Source organism: Babylonia areolata, chromosome 8, assembly GCF_041734735.1.
Source record: "Babylonia areolata isolate BAREFJ2019XMU chromosome 8, ASM4173473v1, whole genome shotgun sequence".
Lineage (NCBI taxonomy): Eukaryota > Metazoa > Mollusca > Gastropoda > Neogastropoda > Buccinidae > Babylonia > Babylonia areolata.
Window position 1 is genome coordinate 17138917 of NC_134883.1, and position 18406 is coordinate 17157322.

The following is an 18406-nucleotide window of genomic DNA, read 5'->3' on the forward strand; positions in this document are numbered from 1 at the left end:
CGAGTTACTGGCAGACAATAAGCCACTTGTTCCCCTCTTACAGACGAAAGTGCCCCCTGTTTTTGTATCACCGTATGCTCATACGCATGATGTATTACAACGCCGACGTGCGTCAGTCACGTGCCAGTTAAGAACTCATCGCAACTGACACAGTCACACAGCCATCTTTAGCACGATGACAAGGATGACGCAGACGCAGCAAAAATACTGAGAAGTCTTCGTCAACCTGCTGGGGTCTTCAAGACCCGTCAGTGACAAAGGACTTCTTGCTGGCTCCACGTGAGGTAGGACTGAACTAGATTGAGATAATGCAGCTAGCTGATCATTTAATTACAGAGAATCTATTTGGTGAAAAGGGTGTGAATATGTAAATCTAAAGACATTTCAAGTTCAGTGAAGATGTTTCCGTTTAAATGAAATTTGAAGTTTAAATTCCAATTTCTGCTGCACAAAGAGAACATGTTTAATGTCAGAAACTTGTTTTCGTCAGACGTTGACCACCTATTGGGAAAAGAAAACAAAATGAATGTTGAAAGAAATCGATGTTACAATATTTCAACTTTTGAAAGACGAATACTTTCAGCAATTTTAGACATGCGCCACTTTAAAGGGGTTAAAGCTGTAGAATTTTCTTGCTTGTCATAACTGAAGTTCAAAGAAAATGGAAAATATTTAAAGGGAAGCAACCCAATGTTTATCCAAATGCTTATATTGAAGAGTGGCTTCCCTTGCACTGGCTTGCCGAATGAACGCACTGATGGCTCGCCCTGTGCTGTGCTTGATTTGTTTCAGTTAAAGATACGTGATCACCTTATCTTAATTATATCCCACAGGCTAACTTGAATCAATCTAAGCACAATCCATCACATGTTCGCTGCTCAGACTATAAGGGTGTCACATGTGACAGGTATCAATATATGCATTATCAAATGATGATGATGATGTTGTCATCATTGATGGCGGTGATAATACTACAATAAAATGAAAACAGATATAAAGAAAGAAAAAAAATGAAGTGGGAAGAGACAGAGAGAAAGAGGGAGTGTGAGTAAAGTGTGTGTACAACCTGAAAGCATAAACATTTCCGTGTCTTTTTCTGCATGTTTTTCTGCATTAATACTGACGTGTTTGGAGGGGCAGTATGCAGGCCGGCATTGAGTCACTGAGTCAACAATGAGATAATCAGTCAATCACTCAGTAACAATGAGATAATCAGTCAATCAATGACGCGATCAGTCAGTCACTGAGTCAATAATTATATAGTCAGTCAGTCACGGATTTCAAGAATGAGATAATCAGTCAGTTACTTAGCCAACTGACATTGAGATAATCCGTTGGTCACATGGTCAACAATGAGATAATCAATCAGTCACTGAGTCAGTCATCAATGAGATAATCAGTGCACCAAAGAAGCTGTACGAGGACTCTGAAGAGTTCCGGTGTTCGGTTGTCTGTGTGTGTGTGTCTGTGTGTCCGTGGTAAACTTTAACATTGACATTTTCTCTGCAAATACTTTGTCAGTTGACACCAAATTAGGCATAAAAATAGGAAAAATTCAATTCTTTCCAGTCATCTTGTTTAAAACAATATTGCACCTCTGGGATGGGCACACACACAAAAAAAGGAAGCCTAATTATATGCAAACTGCATTTACTGTTATATTTATATTTTTTGTATTCTCTGAAATTGGCACTTTGATCTGATATTCTGACCCAACAACAGAAGCAGTCATTATTCATTATTATCTTTTTTTTTTTGGTTCAAACAGGAACTTCTTTTGCTAAGCATGGAAGTTTTATTTATTTTGCAAACGTTTTGGTGCAGATAGTAAAAAAAAGAAAAAAAAAGAAGGAAATTACTAGGGGACTTTGCTTTAAACTGATCTTTCTCATCTTAAACATTACATTTTGAAATTATACTCAATACATAAAAAGCTTGGATTTTTTTTAAGCGTATCACAAGTGAGTCTTGAAGGCCTTGCCTCTCTTGTTTCTTTTCTTTTCTTTCAATTTTTTTTTAAGCCTTTCACATCAAGTTCACCATCGCACTCAGCTGCAGCCTGTTCCGTTCTCCAATCGTAAGTTTTGGCCACGTACGTACACTTGAAATATAGCTCTCAGTGTCGCTCAGTCTGGCCCACTGATCTAAAAATCAGTTGCTCTGGCCATAGACACTGATATCGAATTCTAGTGTCCTAAAGTGGCTACTAGTAGGTGTTCTAGTAGGTCAAGAAAAACCTAGCGAGAACCTAGCCACTCTTGCCGCGAGGTGGATAAAGGAAACGCACCTTCTTAGCGTGTTTCGCGAGAACAGAGTGTCACTTTATTGTTACTGAGAAACGCACCTCCGGTAACCTTCCGAATCACAGCAACTTTTCCGCGAGGAAACTGAACATAAATAATACTTCCCGCCTCGCAGTCGTTTCGTTGCGCATGGACTCCTCGCCCTCGCCACTGACGCGCAAGCGTGCTCGCGAGTGAGAAACATGTCTTTGGTAGCCTTCAGGGCAACTTCGCCGCGAGATAAGGATAGAATCTTCCTTCCACCTCGCCGCTTTCCGCTTTAACTCCTCCAAGTGTGCTCGCGATCAAGAATCTTGGAGCTGAGAAGTTTAGGATACTTGCTGGCACAAAAACTAGTAAACAATCGTCGAGGGGAGAGAATTCTGTGTCATCAAAAGAAATTGTATTCCACGACAGCTCACGGGTACTGTCAATCCTGTTACCTGACACGAGAGCTGATTGAAACTAATTCCCACAATACACGCATTCAATTGCATTCATGAAAATAACATTTTTGAGAACGGATACTACAGAAGAAACACGTTTACTCGGGATGGAATTTTTTAAAAAAAAGAAAAAAAGAAAAAAGAAAATATTTTTCCATCTCCGCACGCATTTTAGCCTCTTAAATTTCCTTCCAGCACGTAGTCACACTGTACTCACAACCAAACGGAAAATCTACATTGAAATCAAATGTCCGTTCAGTTCAACTATATGCCTCGGAAACCCGGAGAAGGAACAAGAAAACTGAAAGCCGGCTTCAAAGCATCGAAGAACGGTGTCTCCGTCGAATCCTCGGCTGTCTTCACAGCCGCATAACGAACATGTCACCCGGCCGCGGCAACACAAACTTGGAAGCGAGCAGACGCACGGGCATCAGCAACATCGCCGGTGGATGACTGAGGTGAAACAGAGACGCTGGAGGTGGCTGAGTCCCTCCTTTTCACCACTAATTTCTGTTTTCATCCAGATGTTTTACACGGCGAAATGGATTTTGTAATTTTTTTTTTTTTTTTTTTTAATCAATGATGAACATGTATTGTGTTTGTCGTTTTCATTTCTGATCAGTTTTCGATTAAAAGTTAATTTCAAATTCATGCATGCGTATTTATATATAATATAATATAATATAATATATATATATATATATATATATATATATATATAATGGAGTCTCCCGTCGGACCGACGGATGAGAAGGCAGGCAGACTTATCTGTCGGTGTGTGTCCTCATATGGGATAAGAGGCCGATTCTGGATGCGCAGCACTTCCCACACGGCACAGGTGTTGCAAGGGAAAACATCTCCAGAAGTTGAGCCCTGCTTCCTCAGTTGCTCACGCTTCTCCTCAATGGCCAGCATTCTCTTGGTTTCAAACATCTTTATGCCACTAGAGCACAGCACTGATCCTCCAGCGAGAGTGGTCAAGGACATCACTTTCCCAGGAAGCGATGTCTACTATGTCACAGGCTTTGAGGTTTGTCCGGTCTTCAAGGTGTCCCGTTGAAGCGCTTGCAGGGTCTTCCAAGTTCACGGTGGCCTTCCTTCAGCTGGCCATTCAAGAGCATCTTGGGGATCCTGCTGTCTGTCATGCGGACAACGTGTCCTGTCCAGCGTAGCTGGCACTGGATCAGCAGGCTTTCGAGGCGATCGAGACCGCTGGGGGATGAAATCATCCAGGGTTTGACGGCTGAAAAGGTTAATACATACTATAGTGACTCGTTCGCTGCCGCTGAGGCAATAGCATGTGACTTATTCACAGCCGGTTTTAAAGTGTCCGATAAGATCGAGTCAGTCCCCTCCTGACACCCACTCCCTCTCCCTCTCCCGGCTCTGTGCACTGACGCGCAGCAAGGTCGTTCCCACCGTCCGGTATCTATCTCTCTCTGGCCACACACAAAGACCCGGCCATTGCTTCCCGGCCGTGTTCGCTGGTGATGAACCAAGCATTCAACTGACCAATCAACCAGTTTGAGGCAGCCAACGAGTCTGTCAGGCAACATTACCAGCCTGTCAATCAAATAAAAGAATATACGAGGAACAACAAGAAGAACGTCAGTGGAAAAAAAAAAAAAAAAAAAAAAGAAGAAGAAGAAGAAGAAGAAGAAAAAAAAAAATCAACTGGATCCAGTTCATGGAGTCCAAGGAAAAGATCACCCACCCGGCCGGCCACCCCGCCAACCCTGCAATCAGTCACTCACTGAGTCATCAGTGATCGAGGGAGTATTGATGGGCACGTAGAAACCCGTCTTTGTGCCGGTCAGTTGACGAAGGCGAAGTGGAAATATAGTAGAACTTACATCGACATGAGTCGATTTTGCAGAGAGAAGAGGACGTGGCAAGGCGACTAGTGAGGCAAGGCATGGCAAGAACTGAGCCTATATTATATGCGGCGGGGGAGTCAGTGAAACAACCCATATGTAGGCTATCTTTTACACTCACCATGCAATAAAAAAGGAGAGAGAAAAAAAAGGGAGGAGGATGTCAAAATCTAAACAAACAAAAAAGCCCACACGAGCAAGTTAGTACACAATCACGGGACATGAACAAGTAAATTTCCCCAATGATTCTTGTTCTCGTCACGTTCACGTCAATGCCGGCTTTGGTTAAAGTTCAAGGTCATTACAGAATACATGCATGAACTGGAAAAATACCTTTCCCCATGCACCCTCTCTCTCTCTCTCTCTCTCTCGAACAAACCTCGCTTGGATCGAAACCGGAATGTCTTCAGTACGCTGAACTTACGTCACAGACGTGGATAAGAACTAAAGCTCCACTTTCGAGTCGTAAAGTGAGCCTCAGTGAACTGAAAAATCTCAGTAAGTCAACTGACTCGGATGTACGAAAACTCCAGTCAGTCTCTCTTTTCAGTCAGCCGGCTGTGTATGACTTTAAAAAACAGAAGAAGAAAAAAGTCGGAAGCAATTAGAAGAGAAGATTCATGATAAAAAGCACACGGCTCCGAGCACACTAAAGTGGCCGCTGCCAGTGCATGCCAAGTTAAGTTAGTGGCTGCGCGCCGGCACAATAGGCCACTACTGAAGCAGTTGAACGGCAACTGGAACAGAAATGTAATGAGAATAACATATTTTGAGGAAACTACACATTTATAACAGTCCCACAGACATACGAATACGAAAACTAATTATTACTGATGTGGACACGCGCGAGCGGATTTTCATTAACACACGTGGACCCTTCACTAAAAACAAATATTATTTGAAATAAAAAGAATATTGAGATCATGGTTGGGATATAGAGGTTACAAAAGGAATGTATTTAAAAAAAAAAAAAAAAAAAAAAAAAGAAGGATTTTGTACTCTTCTATCTCAACCAGTTTCTGAGCTCTGGGTTTCGCGTTGGGGAAGCTCTTTCGTCTTGGTCACGAGGACTTAAGAAACAACTGCGCATGCGTCAGCTGTTGGTTGCCATTTTGTTTAATGCTTTGCGGACCGGCAGGACCTCCTGAATGAAATTTTAATTTATATTCACTGTCTTAATTCCTGGTGAGTTTTTCTTTCCATTTTACGTTAGTAGTATTGTTTATGAAGCTTTTCACGTATTTTGTCTGTAATATGTTGAGTATTACTAATTTTTCTTTTCAACTTAGTGAGATCGTAGTCTGTCTAACAAAATGGATGGCGAGGGTTCGTTGACAGCATAATGAAAGTACTAAGTTTTTCCAGTGTGTGATCGATCACTACATTGCATATGGAAAGACAGCGCTCAGATTTTAGTTTGAAGATGTTTATGGTCATGTGTTACAAGCATCTTGCGTTTTCTTTTCTGACGAAGTTGGTGTAACATGGGTTGATGGTGATAGTGTGCACAGTGGATAGGTTGCACGCATTTTAACTTCGAAAAAAAAAAAAAATGTTTTGGAATTGGATTCGCCATGAACTTATTTTAAGACTTACTTGGTGTGATATTTAACAAGCAAATCAGTACACGTGTTTTATTTTAATTACTTTGATCGGATTTGATGTTTTACTTGTTTTAATCCCACGTTCGACATTGTTTATCTTATTTAAAGACTTCGACAAAATGGCGGCCATTCGTTTCCATTTAGAAAACAGTGGACATGTATACATATACTAAAAATAGACCGTTGTTTATTTATAATGTATTTCGGAAGATTACAGTAACTAAAACTTAAAAGTTTGATTTTATATATTATCAAATAATGATTTATAGTAAAGAAAAATCAGAATCGTGTTTTAAAAGTACCACTTTACTGTTATGACACAACTAAACTTTATATTGTGATTTTGATATGATGTGGTAAGTCAGATTACCCAAAATAATAATTTTCTTTTTCTAAGGAAGACACTTTAATTTGTTTTTACTGGTTAAGTGTTTATGGCTTTAAAAAATGATATGAGAGATATGTTACACTGGACCATTTGTTAAAAAAGAAGAAAAAAGGACAAATAACTTTAAGAGAAAGTATTCAGAATCATGTAAGGAAGTTTGGACACACACACACATACACTCACTCACTCACACTCACACACACACACACACACACACACACACACACACACACACACACACACACACACACACACACACAGAGCTTTAAAGGAAGTTTGAACACAAACACACACACACATATTTGTTTTGCGTTTTTGTGCGTGGTTTCATGTAACTTTGCATGCGTGTCTTATAAACCGTGTTGAGGTTTACTTGACATTAAAATTATTCTGATTCTGATTCACACACACACACACACACACACACACACACACACACCTGTGACCAGCAGAGCAAATAGCTACATTTTGTAAGTGAGTGTTGCATTCATATAATTATAATTTGATAATGTCAGAATAATTTCTAACTATTTTGTTAGTTTTAAACTATTTTCCATGAGTTTACTGGATACATTTCTTGGGTATGGGGGTGATTTTTATGTAAGTCACAAGGCATTAAGTGTATATGTGTTTATCACTATGTTTGGGAAAAGGCAGTTTTGTTGGAAATATTTACTTGATCATGCTGTTTGTGCAGAGCAGTTCATTGTTATTATAATTTCAGAATTGTTGAGATTATTGTTTCTGTTGGTTTTGTTAGTTTTATTTGATTTGGTTTTTCTTGACAGAGAGAAAGATTAGATTTGTTTTGAATTTGAGAGCAGAGAAGGTGTGGGTGTGAGGTGGTTTCACTTTAAGTGACAGGGTCGACATCACAGTCCTTGGCAGCAAGACAGTGCAATTTGGTTGGTTTTATGGGTTAAAAAAAATTATGAGGCTGTGAAAATTTGTTGTTTTGAAAAATTTTGATAATTATAGATGTGGACTATGAAAAAACATTTTTTTCTTTTTGCAAATGTACAGCAAATATTTTAATGTGTTCTTTTTTTACACACACACACACACACACACACATACACACACATGTATGCATGCATGCATGCATGCATGTGTGCACATGCATGCACACACTCGTGCACACATATAATATTTTGTGCAAAATCATGTTCAGAGTAAAACATACATATATATATACAACATATGTACACACATAAGATATATGAAATTGATGAACACAACACCCAGTACAGGTCATTTTATTCCTGAAAAGTAATAATTGAATTAATTTCATATTGGAAGATGGCTTTCCAATTGAAGGAAAGCTTTTGCGATTGTGGTATATCTGGTTAGTGGTTACTGTTGCAAAATATTGTGTGCAAAGCATTGTAGACCTTTGAATTATAAAAAAGGATTAAATCATTTAAACATTTTGGGAAAGCTGGGGGCATTGGCACAGCACTGACTTGCTTCAGTCTTTTTTTTTTTTTCTTTTTTCTTTTTTTTACCAGAGTGTAAGAATCTAGCTGGTCTCTGTTAGGGATGCGGGTGGGGGTCTGTGCAGTTTTATATCCCCTCAGATATAGAAATGGTCACATCATTTCTTTGTTCTGCTGACACAAAAGCTCAGAATGTATCAGTCACTTCATGAGATTTATGATGTTAAATATGACCTGTGACAGTAGATTATGGAAATCCGAAATAGAATGTTGGAATGACTCGCTGAATAGTGAAGTGTCACTGTGTGTCAGCTGTTCGCTTTCATAAGGCAGAGGTCTGTATGCTTGTTCAGCATGGCAGTGGAGAATCAAAATGACAAGTTTTACGAAGGACCCAAGTAATGCCCTAACCAGATAATAATAATAACAAAAAAATCAGATAGTACTTATATGGCGCAAACTCAGTGGAGAATCAAAATGACAAGTTTTATGAAGGACCCAAGTAATGCCTTAACCAGATAATAATAATAACAATAATATCAGATAGTATATATGGCACAAACTCCCCATGTAATGGGCTCTAAGCACCTTACATGAAACAACACATATACAATGGTGCACAATAACATACATCTGCACATGAAAAAACAACACATGTATGCATATCTTTACATTAAGACAATACTACAATTAGTACAAATTGCAGGTATGAACACACACAGCGACATACACATTATTGTGATGCCTTTTGGTTACATAGGGAATCCACAGATCAACAGGCAAAATTTGACGTAGATGAATACCTGTATAGCATGGGCGTGGTTCTTCTGTCTCTTGTTTTTTTTTGCCATCTGTTTGTATCAGTGTGTGGTTCTCTTTTCCCCCTCTCTCTCGAAAACACTGACTCCTCACCACAGCCCACATTAGCCTTTGTTTAAAACACATGCACATATGCCTGTTTGTTCTCTCTCTCTTTTCTTCCCTCTCTCTTTTGTGTGTGTGTTTAATGTTCTTTTTTCCCATGCCTTTCTATTAACACCATATTTACAACTTTAGCATTGTGTCAGCAGCGTAGACCCTGTTCAGGGCAGGGACTGTATGTGAAAGAGTGCAGCAGAGCTTATCTATTATCCTCATAAATAAAGAATTTTGTCTTGTGTCTCTTCTTCTCTCTCTGTCAATTTCCTCTACACTTAAGTACCTTCTCTTTTTCCCTCTTTAACTTTTCTTGCTCCTCCCAACCCCTCTCCCCCACACCCTGCACCCCACACACAGCACGCTCACTCACATGCTGAAACCAGATGCATGCATGCGCATGCACGAGCATGCACGCATGTGCACACAGGCACACACCCCCTCACCCCCCCCCCCCACACACACACACATGCATACCCAGTTTTCATTGGTATCATGTATGATCATGAACTAGAAACAGAAGTCATGCACTCTGAATTAACTTGTGTCTATTTTCAGTATTTGTGTAACTTGCAACTTGATTTTTTTTTTTCAAAGCTATGGGTCTTTTTTGTGTGATAAAAATGTTGTCGTATATGAAGTGGTAACACCATTTAAATCCTGTTTTCTTGACATATCTAGATTGTTTAAGAAATTTGTTTAAGAAATTCTTTTAATTCGGCCTTAAAGGAGATGTTCACATCGCCTCAGAGAAACTGCAACATTTATAAATCTGCACAAACCAATCTGACACTGAAAGAAACAATTGATTCAGTTTTTCTTTTATGTTCATTCCAGTTATTCAGTATCCACTTTAGAATATTCATATGCAGTAAACACGTCAATGGTGTAGTTATTGTCCAAAAAAAAAAAAAAAAAAAAGCCATTAATGATCTGGAAATACTGTCTAATTCAGGAGACTTACAACATATTTTAATAGCGCATGTAAAAGAACCCACGGCAACAAAAGGGTTGATCCTGGCAAAATTCTGTAGAAAAATCCACTTCGATAGGACAAGCGTGGCGCTGTAGTGTAGTGACGCGCTCTCTCTGGGGAGAGTAGTCTGAATTTCACATGGAGAATGTTGTGACAAAAAGAGAAATACAATACAATAATATATATATATATATATATTATTTATATATATATATATGTATATCATATATATATGTATGTAAACATGTACAGACATAGTTTGGTTGAAATCTGCAGTGACTGACCTTAGGATACTCTCAGCCACTAACATTTTAAAATTACATATGAATACACACATCAAAATTTGGTCATAGTTTTTTGGGCCATATTACACAAGTACACATGTGGTAGGTTGTGGAAGTATGAAAAGCTAAACAATTGTACAAGCATTGCTTTTACAGCCTGGCTTTCCAACAAACAGTGAGGAACACGTGTATGCAGGTTAATGTGCATGGGTCTATGAACTGCAGCCAAGTGCAGGAGAGAAAAAGGAGGGGTAGGCAGGGGGGTGGGGGTTCAGAGGGGGGGGGGGGTGGCAGGTTGCAGGGGGGGGGGGGGTCAGGTGGGTGGGGGGGGGGGGAGAGAAGAAGCCAGGTCTTGCACTTAATTGCTGAAGGGTGAAAAATTGGCAGCGGTTCTTGCATCCTCATCCTGTCTTGAATTTTACCAAGGTTTGCATTGATCAGAACAGACAAAGTGATCTTTCTGTCCCCACCACCTCTCTGTGTCAGCGTGTCCTGTTTCTCTCTCTCTGTCTCTGTCTCTCTCTCTTAGATTTTGTTCTCCCTCCTTTTCCTTTTCACCCCTTTCTCCTTCTTTTATCGAAATTCACACTGATTGGAGAGTTACATTTAGATGCTATAGGCAGCACCAAAGTAAGGGTGTGCCTGAAATCATATTTTCTGAAATGAAATACATCCTGATGAAACATATAATAATGGCCTGTAATAGTGGAGGTGGAAGACCAGTTTTAATGAATACAGTGCTGACATATTTCATGGGCTAATCCTTTTGAAGGATGCATGCTATGTGACTCTTGATTCCTCTCACATTCTCAGTCCCTGGGGCCTTGTTAGTTTTTTTTCCCCTCACTCCAACAAGGGTAATTTATGTCATGACACTGCCGCTGATGTGTGTGCCAGTAGAAAATCCATAGCAACCAAGGCTAATGAGAAGTTCGGGCAGTTTCCATGAACATGTGATTAACCACCTTTGTGAGTGTGAAACTGAAGGCCAGTATTGATCGCGTGATATAGTGCAGTGGATTCTTTGGGACTGTGATTGAGTCCAGCTTTGATGTAGAGAGATGGCCATCATGTTAGTCAAAGCTGTATCTGTGTGTTTTTGTTATTGATGTTTTTTGGTGGTTGTTTTTTGATGAGGGCTGGGTATAGGGGTCTGTGTGACTGCTGTTGGTATGATATTATAATTCAAGCTCTTGTCTTTTGTTTAATCTTCTTGAATTTGCTTGTCCCTTCCAGTGCGTTTTGTTTTGGGGACATTTGAGATAACAAGTCGCTCCTAATTCTACACCAGTAAATAGCAGAAATAAACACGGTTATCTGTTGAGCGTTTCAGGGTATTTTAAAACAAAATGAAAACAGCTGCCTAACCACTGAGTGACTGACCTGTATTTTATGCTTGTAATCTCAGAGTATATGTTATGAAGTGCAGTCTTTTAATATTTTAAACAACTTAAAGGAACACATGGTTCTATACAATTTTCTTCTGTGTTTATGGGTTACAACTCTTACATTCACTCTGAAGAGTGAAAAAAAAAGGCTTTTAGTTTTACACGCATGATCATTTGCACATTCAGAGTTTGCAGGTGAATGTATGGTTTATCTAAAGAGAATGAGATGGAATGTGTACAGACTTGAGTTTACATCAACCAGTCGATCAAAATGCCCTACCTTCGAGAAGCCAAAATTTATGAATAGCTGACAATATGAATAATGATATTGATTCAAAAGGAATTGTGCATTGCCATTGTAACAGCTGTGAACACACATCAAAGTTACTTTTATATTAGTTACTTGCCTTTTGTATTTTGTGCATTGTGCTATTCTGACCTTCCTTTAGGCTACACAGATACACTATAGCCTTTGTCAGTTTGTAGGTATTGTGTTATTAATTCAGGCAGCTTTCATGATGAATGCATTGATGCAGACTTAGGTTTACAAGCTTAAAAGCAGTCGGATTTCATTAATACAAGCTCTTTATGTATCTATTTTTAGCTGTTGTTATATATTGCTTTTTTATTTTTTATTAATCAGTGGATTATTTCTCTGCGGAAGTGATTATGGTTGACAGCACTTTCTTACACAATGTTCAGGACAGTTTACGATGGACACAAACTTGGGTGACTAGAAACTTAGAATTTTCACTCATATTGTGTCCTTTTTTTAAAATTATTTTTTATAATCATGTCCCAGTTATTCATCAGATTTTTGATTAGATAATTAAAAAAAAAGTTATAAAAAGCATTTTCTCTCCAGGACATAATGAACTTCATGTAAGTCTTTCATTTCACATGATGCTTTGCTTTGGTAAACATGATCCCATCACACCTGCCACTCCCTTTCCTATCCCCTCAACCCATGCCAGCCCCCATCCCAATCTTTCATCCTCGATGCTCTGCAGGCTATCAGTTGCACTTTCTCAGTCTCACTGTGTTATTCACATGCACACACAGAGGCATGCAAGCATGCATACATGTACACACAGGTTGTCAGTTGAAGTTTTACCAGTTCCACTGTATGTCATTTTTACACACATACACACACACACACATACACACGCACGCGCATGTCCACATGCATGCACACACACACTTTGTCAGTTGCGCTTTTACCCATTTCACAGTGTCATCCACACAAGCATACTCACAAAAAAAAGTCATGTGCACACACATGCGCGCACAGGCACACACACGCACACACACACACACACACACACACACAGTGTCAATACGTACTTTCATCCCATTTTACAGCCCCACTGATTGATTCCTCAGACCACAAAAACAGTTGCCGAGTGCATTCTCACCTTGGACTGTAATTTGGAGAAAGAGGGAATGAAGTATTAATGGAAAGATTTCTCTTACCATGGCATTTCTGGAGTGCTTTCTCTACCATACAAAGCTTTATGAACACTGCCTCAGGGGGTATAGTGCATAATGCACCCTGGAAACACTTTCTTCCCCTTCAGATTGCTGGAAAATGAAGAAATATTAAATAGTTTTTTTTTTCCGGTTTTTTGTTTCTTGAGTATTTGTTAACGGCATGGTGTGTGTTATTGGAAGAAGAAGGAACTTTTTTTCCCTCAACTAGTCCAGTTGTCATGTTATTTTGTTTTATTTAAAAACAAGTAAACAAACAAAAAACAAACATACAAAAAACAAAAACAGATTGGAATCATGATCATAATGCTTGAAATATTAATTTTATTTGATACAAATAGTTTAGATCAGATATGGAATTGATTTCTACAGAAGAAAATTCTGAAATTAGCTCAATGTGTGAGTGAGTGTGTGTGTGTGTGTGTGTGTGTGTGTGTGTGTGTGTGTGTGTTGTTTCAAAGCAGTGTGTGCAATGATATTAGTTTAGGGAAGGAGAGAGAGAGAGGGAAGGTTTGAGAGTTTGAACTTAAGACTAACTCAGAGAGAACATCTGAACAGGAACTATTTTCTAAAGCTTAAGTCTGTGGATCATACATGATAATTGTCTTCAGAAGACTTCAAAGGAGGAAGATGAATGATTTATCATGTAAGCTAAGCTTATTACATAATTCATGTTGCCTGTTGATAAGCCTGCAAGCTGAAATTACATGCACACAAACCCTGGAAGTGAAACCAATGTATCTGGCTTGTTAGTTGACAGTTTACATTGTAAACACATGTGAGTCAGAAGGGCTTGATTTTTATTTATTGAGCACTGTATATATCGACTGGCTTCTTCTCTCAAAATAGTTGTCATTAATTGATATTGCTTTCAGCAAACTGGATTTCATTCTCTAAAAAAACATGGATGTTGGGTGCAGGATTGTTACCAAGGATCTTCTGGTTTGTTTTGTCATGGAGAACACCCAGTCTCTTCAGTGAAACCTGTATTGTTACACTAGGCTGTGGTGAGGAGCTGTCTGGAGCTGAAAACTTCTACTTTGTATGTTGCTGTTTCTCTCTTTTTACATTCATTATCATTTGCATCTCTCGCTGAATTAACAACTTCTGTTTTACAAATTCCGTGAAGTGATTATCTTTAAATGCACTTTTAGTTTCATTTATTCAAATTGAAATGTTCATTTTTTTTTTTTATTCCACTCTTCCTATGTCATGTTTCTCCCAACTTACCTTAAGCTTACATCTCACCGCCATGATCTCCTACTTTTTTATGCATTAAAAAAAACACACACAAAAAACATGATGATATTCAAATGTGAAAACTCATGTTTTCAGCAGTTAGTGTGGTGGGACATTAAGTTGGTTCCTACCAACAACAGTGTTTTAGTCCAGTGAGGGGTTTGAACCCAGTTCTTCCTGACCAAGTGTCACTGTGTGACTGTGACTAGTGTGAGAGGATAAAGGCTCAGCTACCAACAGGAGTGGGTTACATTGTGCTGGTGAAAAAATGTGACGATTGAGTTGGCAGTCTTGTTGCATTGCATATTTCATAAGTGTTTTTGGACTGTTCACTGAGATCCATAGACTATGCTTCAGCTTCTCCATTCTCCCTGATGTAGGTAGCCATACTCCATTTTCAGGGGTGGTTATGCAGAGTATGTTCATGCTTACAGAACATATGCTGGTATAGAAAGATAACGAGATCTTTTCACATGTGTATTTTATCTTCTGCATGTGTACACACAGAAAGGTGGTTTAGGCACTGGCAGACTGGAGCACAGTTGACCAGGGAGATTGGAAAAAAACATTTCCACTGTTCCCCTACCAGGTGCTGATACCCAGACACCTCTGACTGAAAGTCCATTGCTCTTAACTACTCAGCTGTCACACCAGTCAAATAGTTTCAGATTGCCTGGGGTGCTATAGAGACCATTTACTGTGTCAAGTTTCAAAATGACATACTTGTACAAGGGAGGAAACATGACCTGTTTTGTCGTCTCACCTTCTGGCATGAAGACAGTGCCAGCTGTATGATGTAAAAAAAACAACCCACTGTCAACTTGAGTCTGGCTTGAGGAAAAGGGAGGGGATGTGGGGTGTGGGGGACTAATGGGGGTGATGGTGATTGGGAGGTTGGGGGTCAGTCATCACCAAATGATTTTGTTCAGACAAACAAACATGATTAGTTTGCAGTTTACTTTAGGTCCGATGTATGATACTGTTCCAGTTTTTTTTTTTTTTTTTTTTAAGTAGCAAAATGCCAGCTTTTATGTATTGTATTTGTAATTGTTTTAAGATGTGTCATGAAATTACAGAGAAAGTTACAGTGAGAGAAAGGGTGAGAGGGAGATTGACAGTGGTGGTAAAGAGAGATGGACTTCTAGAAAGAGAGGTGATGTGCATGCATGTGCTTATGCAGAATTATGCAAGACTGCATTCACACTGGTGCACAATGGATAAAAAGGAGACAAGAGGGGACAAGAGTCAGAGGGAGGGAGAAAGAGATGCGCACACAGGAGAGGTGGCACTCATGTATGTGTTTATGCAAATTTATGCCACCAGCATTCACAGTGACACCCGCAATGACACTAAGTTGAAAGAATTGCACATGAGCTTTTAGGAAATCATGCGTTCTATATCAGTGTATGTGCACATGAATGTATGCGCATAGGGACACACACACACACACACACACACGCACACAGAGAAATTTATTGCCTTTAGTTTATTGAAATCAGCAAGCAAAACTCATTGTAAAAAAAAAAAAAAAAAAAAGAAAAAAGAAAGAAAGAAGAAGAAAAAAAAAAGTAGAAAGATCCGTCTGACTTGGTGGGTGATGACACACAAATATTGCCTACTTCCTAGCCAGAGAAGAAGGATCACCAAAGCTCATGATGTAAAAGATGAGTGTGTGTGAAGTGTGCTGGCTGCCACATAGCCAGTTGCAGCTGAATTGATCGTCTGATGTTGAAGAGATTAAAATAACCAGTTACATAGAATGATGGAAGAAGTGCTGTTAGGATTTGAAAACACAATTATTTGCCTATAGTTCTTAAAATCAAAACAATGACAGCATTATGATTATATTCTCTGAGAAGTCATATACATGGTGATATTTTGTTTCATAATTTTTTATTTAAAGTATAGAAACAACGACAATCAACACTTTCTTTCCCATAATTCATTGCTAGAATAGTGGTTTCCCGTTCAAAAAATCAGATGGGTTTTAAAAAAGAATTTGTAAACATACTGATCATAGGTTGTTGTTGTTCTTATATATATATATCTATCTATACACACACACACACACACACACACACACACACACACACACACATCTATGCAATGGTGAACACAAAACAGTAGTACTAGTTGTTATGTGGGCTGTTGCATTGATAAACTGTACATTTTATTTGTAAAAAGAAAATGTCATGTTGGTTTTGCTTGAAGTAGGACACATTAAACAAGTGCAGTTAAAAGTATATAACTTTTAATTGTGTAGGAGTTATTGACTGTAGAATTAAAGGGGGTAAATTGAGTGCATAAATATTTGCATGTGTGTTTGTGTGCGAGAGAGAGAGAGAGTGGAGGGGTTTGGGGGGGGGGGGCACAGTACAAAGAGAGGGAGTTTTAACAAACTGTATTTTCATTCTAATCTCTCACAGACAGGCAGCACGAGATGAAATTGTTTTTAAAAACCGATCTTCTTCATCCAGAGTTTCCCCTCCCCTGAAAATTGTGTTTGCCACTCACTAATGAGATGTGGGAAGAGGCAGGGAGGGGGTGGGGTGGTGGGGGTAAGGGCTGAGGGGCAGACAGGCCTGGAGACAGGGGGGAGGAAAGGGGGGAGGAAAGGGGGGTTGTGCTCTATCTATTGATCGGGGGCGGCAGGCCCTGCCTTCCATTAGCTCTGGCTAACTCCCAGGCTGCCCGAGTATTGATCCGCCCCTCAGTTCACCATTTGAATAGACCCTCCTCCTTGCTACGCCTGCTGCCTGCCTGTGTGCCTGCCACCACTCTCCCCTGGATGGGTCTCTGTCTCTCCCCATAGTCTGAGGCAGTTGGCTGTCTCTCTGCGTCTGTCTCTCTGCAGTTTACTGTGTGTGTGTGAAAGAGTGCGGCTGGTGGAAAGCGCCTGGAGGCTGCCGGGTGTGGAGTTATGCCAGGGAGCCAGTGGATTATTGAACAGCATGTCTTGTGGCGGGGGCCCCGCTTCCTTCCCACATGATCAGCTGCTGCTCTTCCTCTGATCACTGCTGGCACTGTTTGGCTGTCTGTGCTGTTTTTAGGGTTTGATGTCACAACTATTGACTTGAAGGAGCTGATGCCGGAACTGGCTGCCGCTGCTTCACTGGGCTAGTGGTGGTGGTGGTAGACTGCAGACAATTGCTTTGACCCAGTTGCCATGGATCTGTGTTAAGATATGTCACTGTCAAGTGAAAGTTTTGTCTGGGCGACACGGAAGGCTTTGGGTTGCGTTTGTCAGTCCACGGGTGGGCAGGACACGTTATGTGGCAGAGATTTGTCGGCTGCGTCGTCACTGGTGGTGTGTGTTGGTGACCACGTCTGGCCCTGCTGCTTTTGCTGATCAGGATAGAGGGAGGAAGGCAGGCAACACAATGTTTTTAAACCCTTTTGAGCCATATGACAACACTGCTGCCACTTCAATCTGGATTTATGGTGAGAGAGGCTCCTAACTGTGGATTCTTCCTGTTGGGTTTACTTTTTGAACGAAAAACGTCTGTTGGTATTTGTAATGCTCTTTATCATTTATAAGAAGAGTGTGTCGTTTTTTCTCCTGCACTTTTTCATTTAAATTCAAAGTAAAGACTGTCATTATTTTTTCCGTGCTTTATTGTTTGAAAGAAAAGTGTTTGTTATTTCAACTGCACTTTATCATAAAAAGAAAGAAATCAAAGGTTTCTGTTGTTATTTCTATTGCACCTTTTCCATTTAAAAGGAAAGTGTCATGTGTGATTATGAACATCCTGTTTTTCTTTTGTTTTTCTTTTTTGCTGGACACAAGCACATGTTTGGGTGAATTTGCTTTTGTGGAATTGTGTGTGCAACACAAAGAAACAGGGATATTTGAATCACATGATTATTTGGTAAAGGTTCAAAATGGGAAGTTGTCAGCAGGTAGTGTGCATCACTATTTGATTTAATGTCAGGAGGGTGGGTCATTTAGAAATGGACATTGTCTTCCGGTTGAAATGAAAAATGGTTGTATGTTTGAGAGTGGCTCATGTATGTGTGTTGAAAAGTTGTGTGTGTGTGTGTGTATGTGTGTGTGTAGAAAAATGTGTGTGTGTGTGTGTGTGAAGA

At 39.7% G+C, this 18406-nt stretch overlaps 1 protein-coding gene across 1 annotated transcript in view; it reads left to right on the forward strand.

Annotated features, from left to right (window-relative positions):
• Positions 1-5704: 5704 nt before the first annotated feature.
• Positions 5705-18406, forward strand: part of LOC143284587 (scm-like with four MBT domains protein 1) — a 46929-nt gene continuing 34227 nt past the window's right edge. Inside the window, 1 exon segment of the mRNA XM_076591407.1 lies at positions 5705-5787. The gene's annotated coding sequence lies outside the window, so the exon portion shown is untranslated.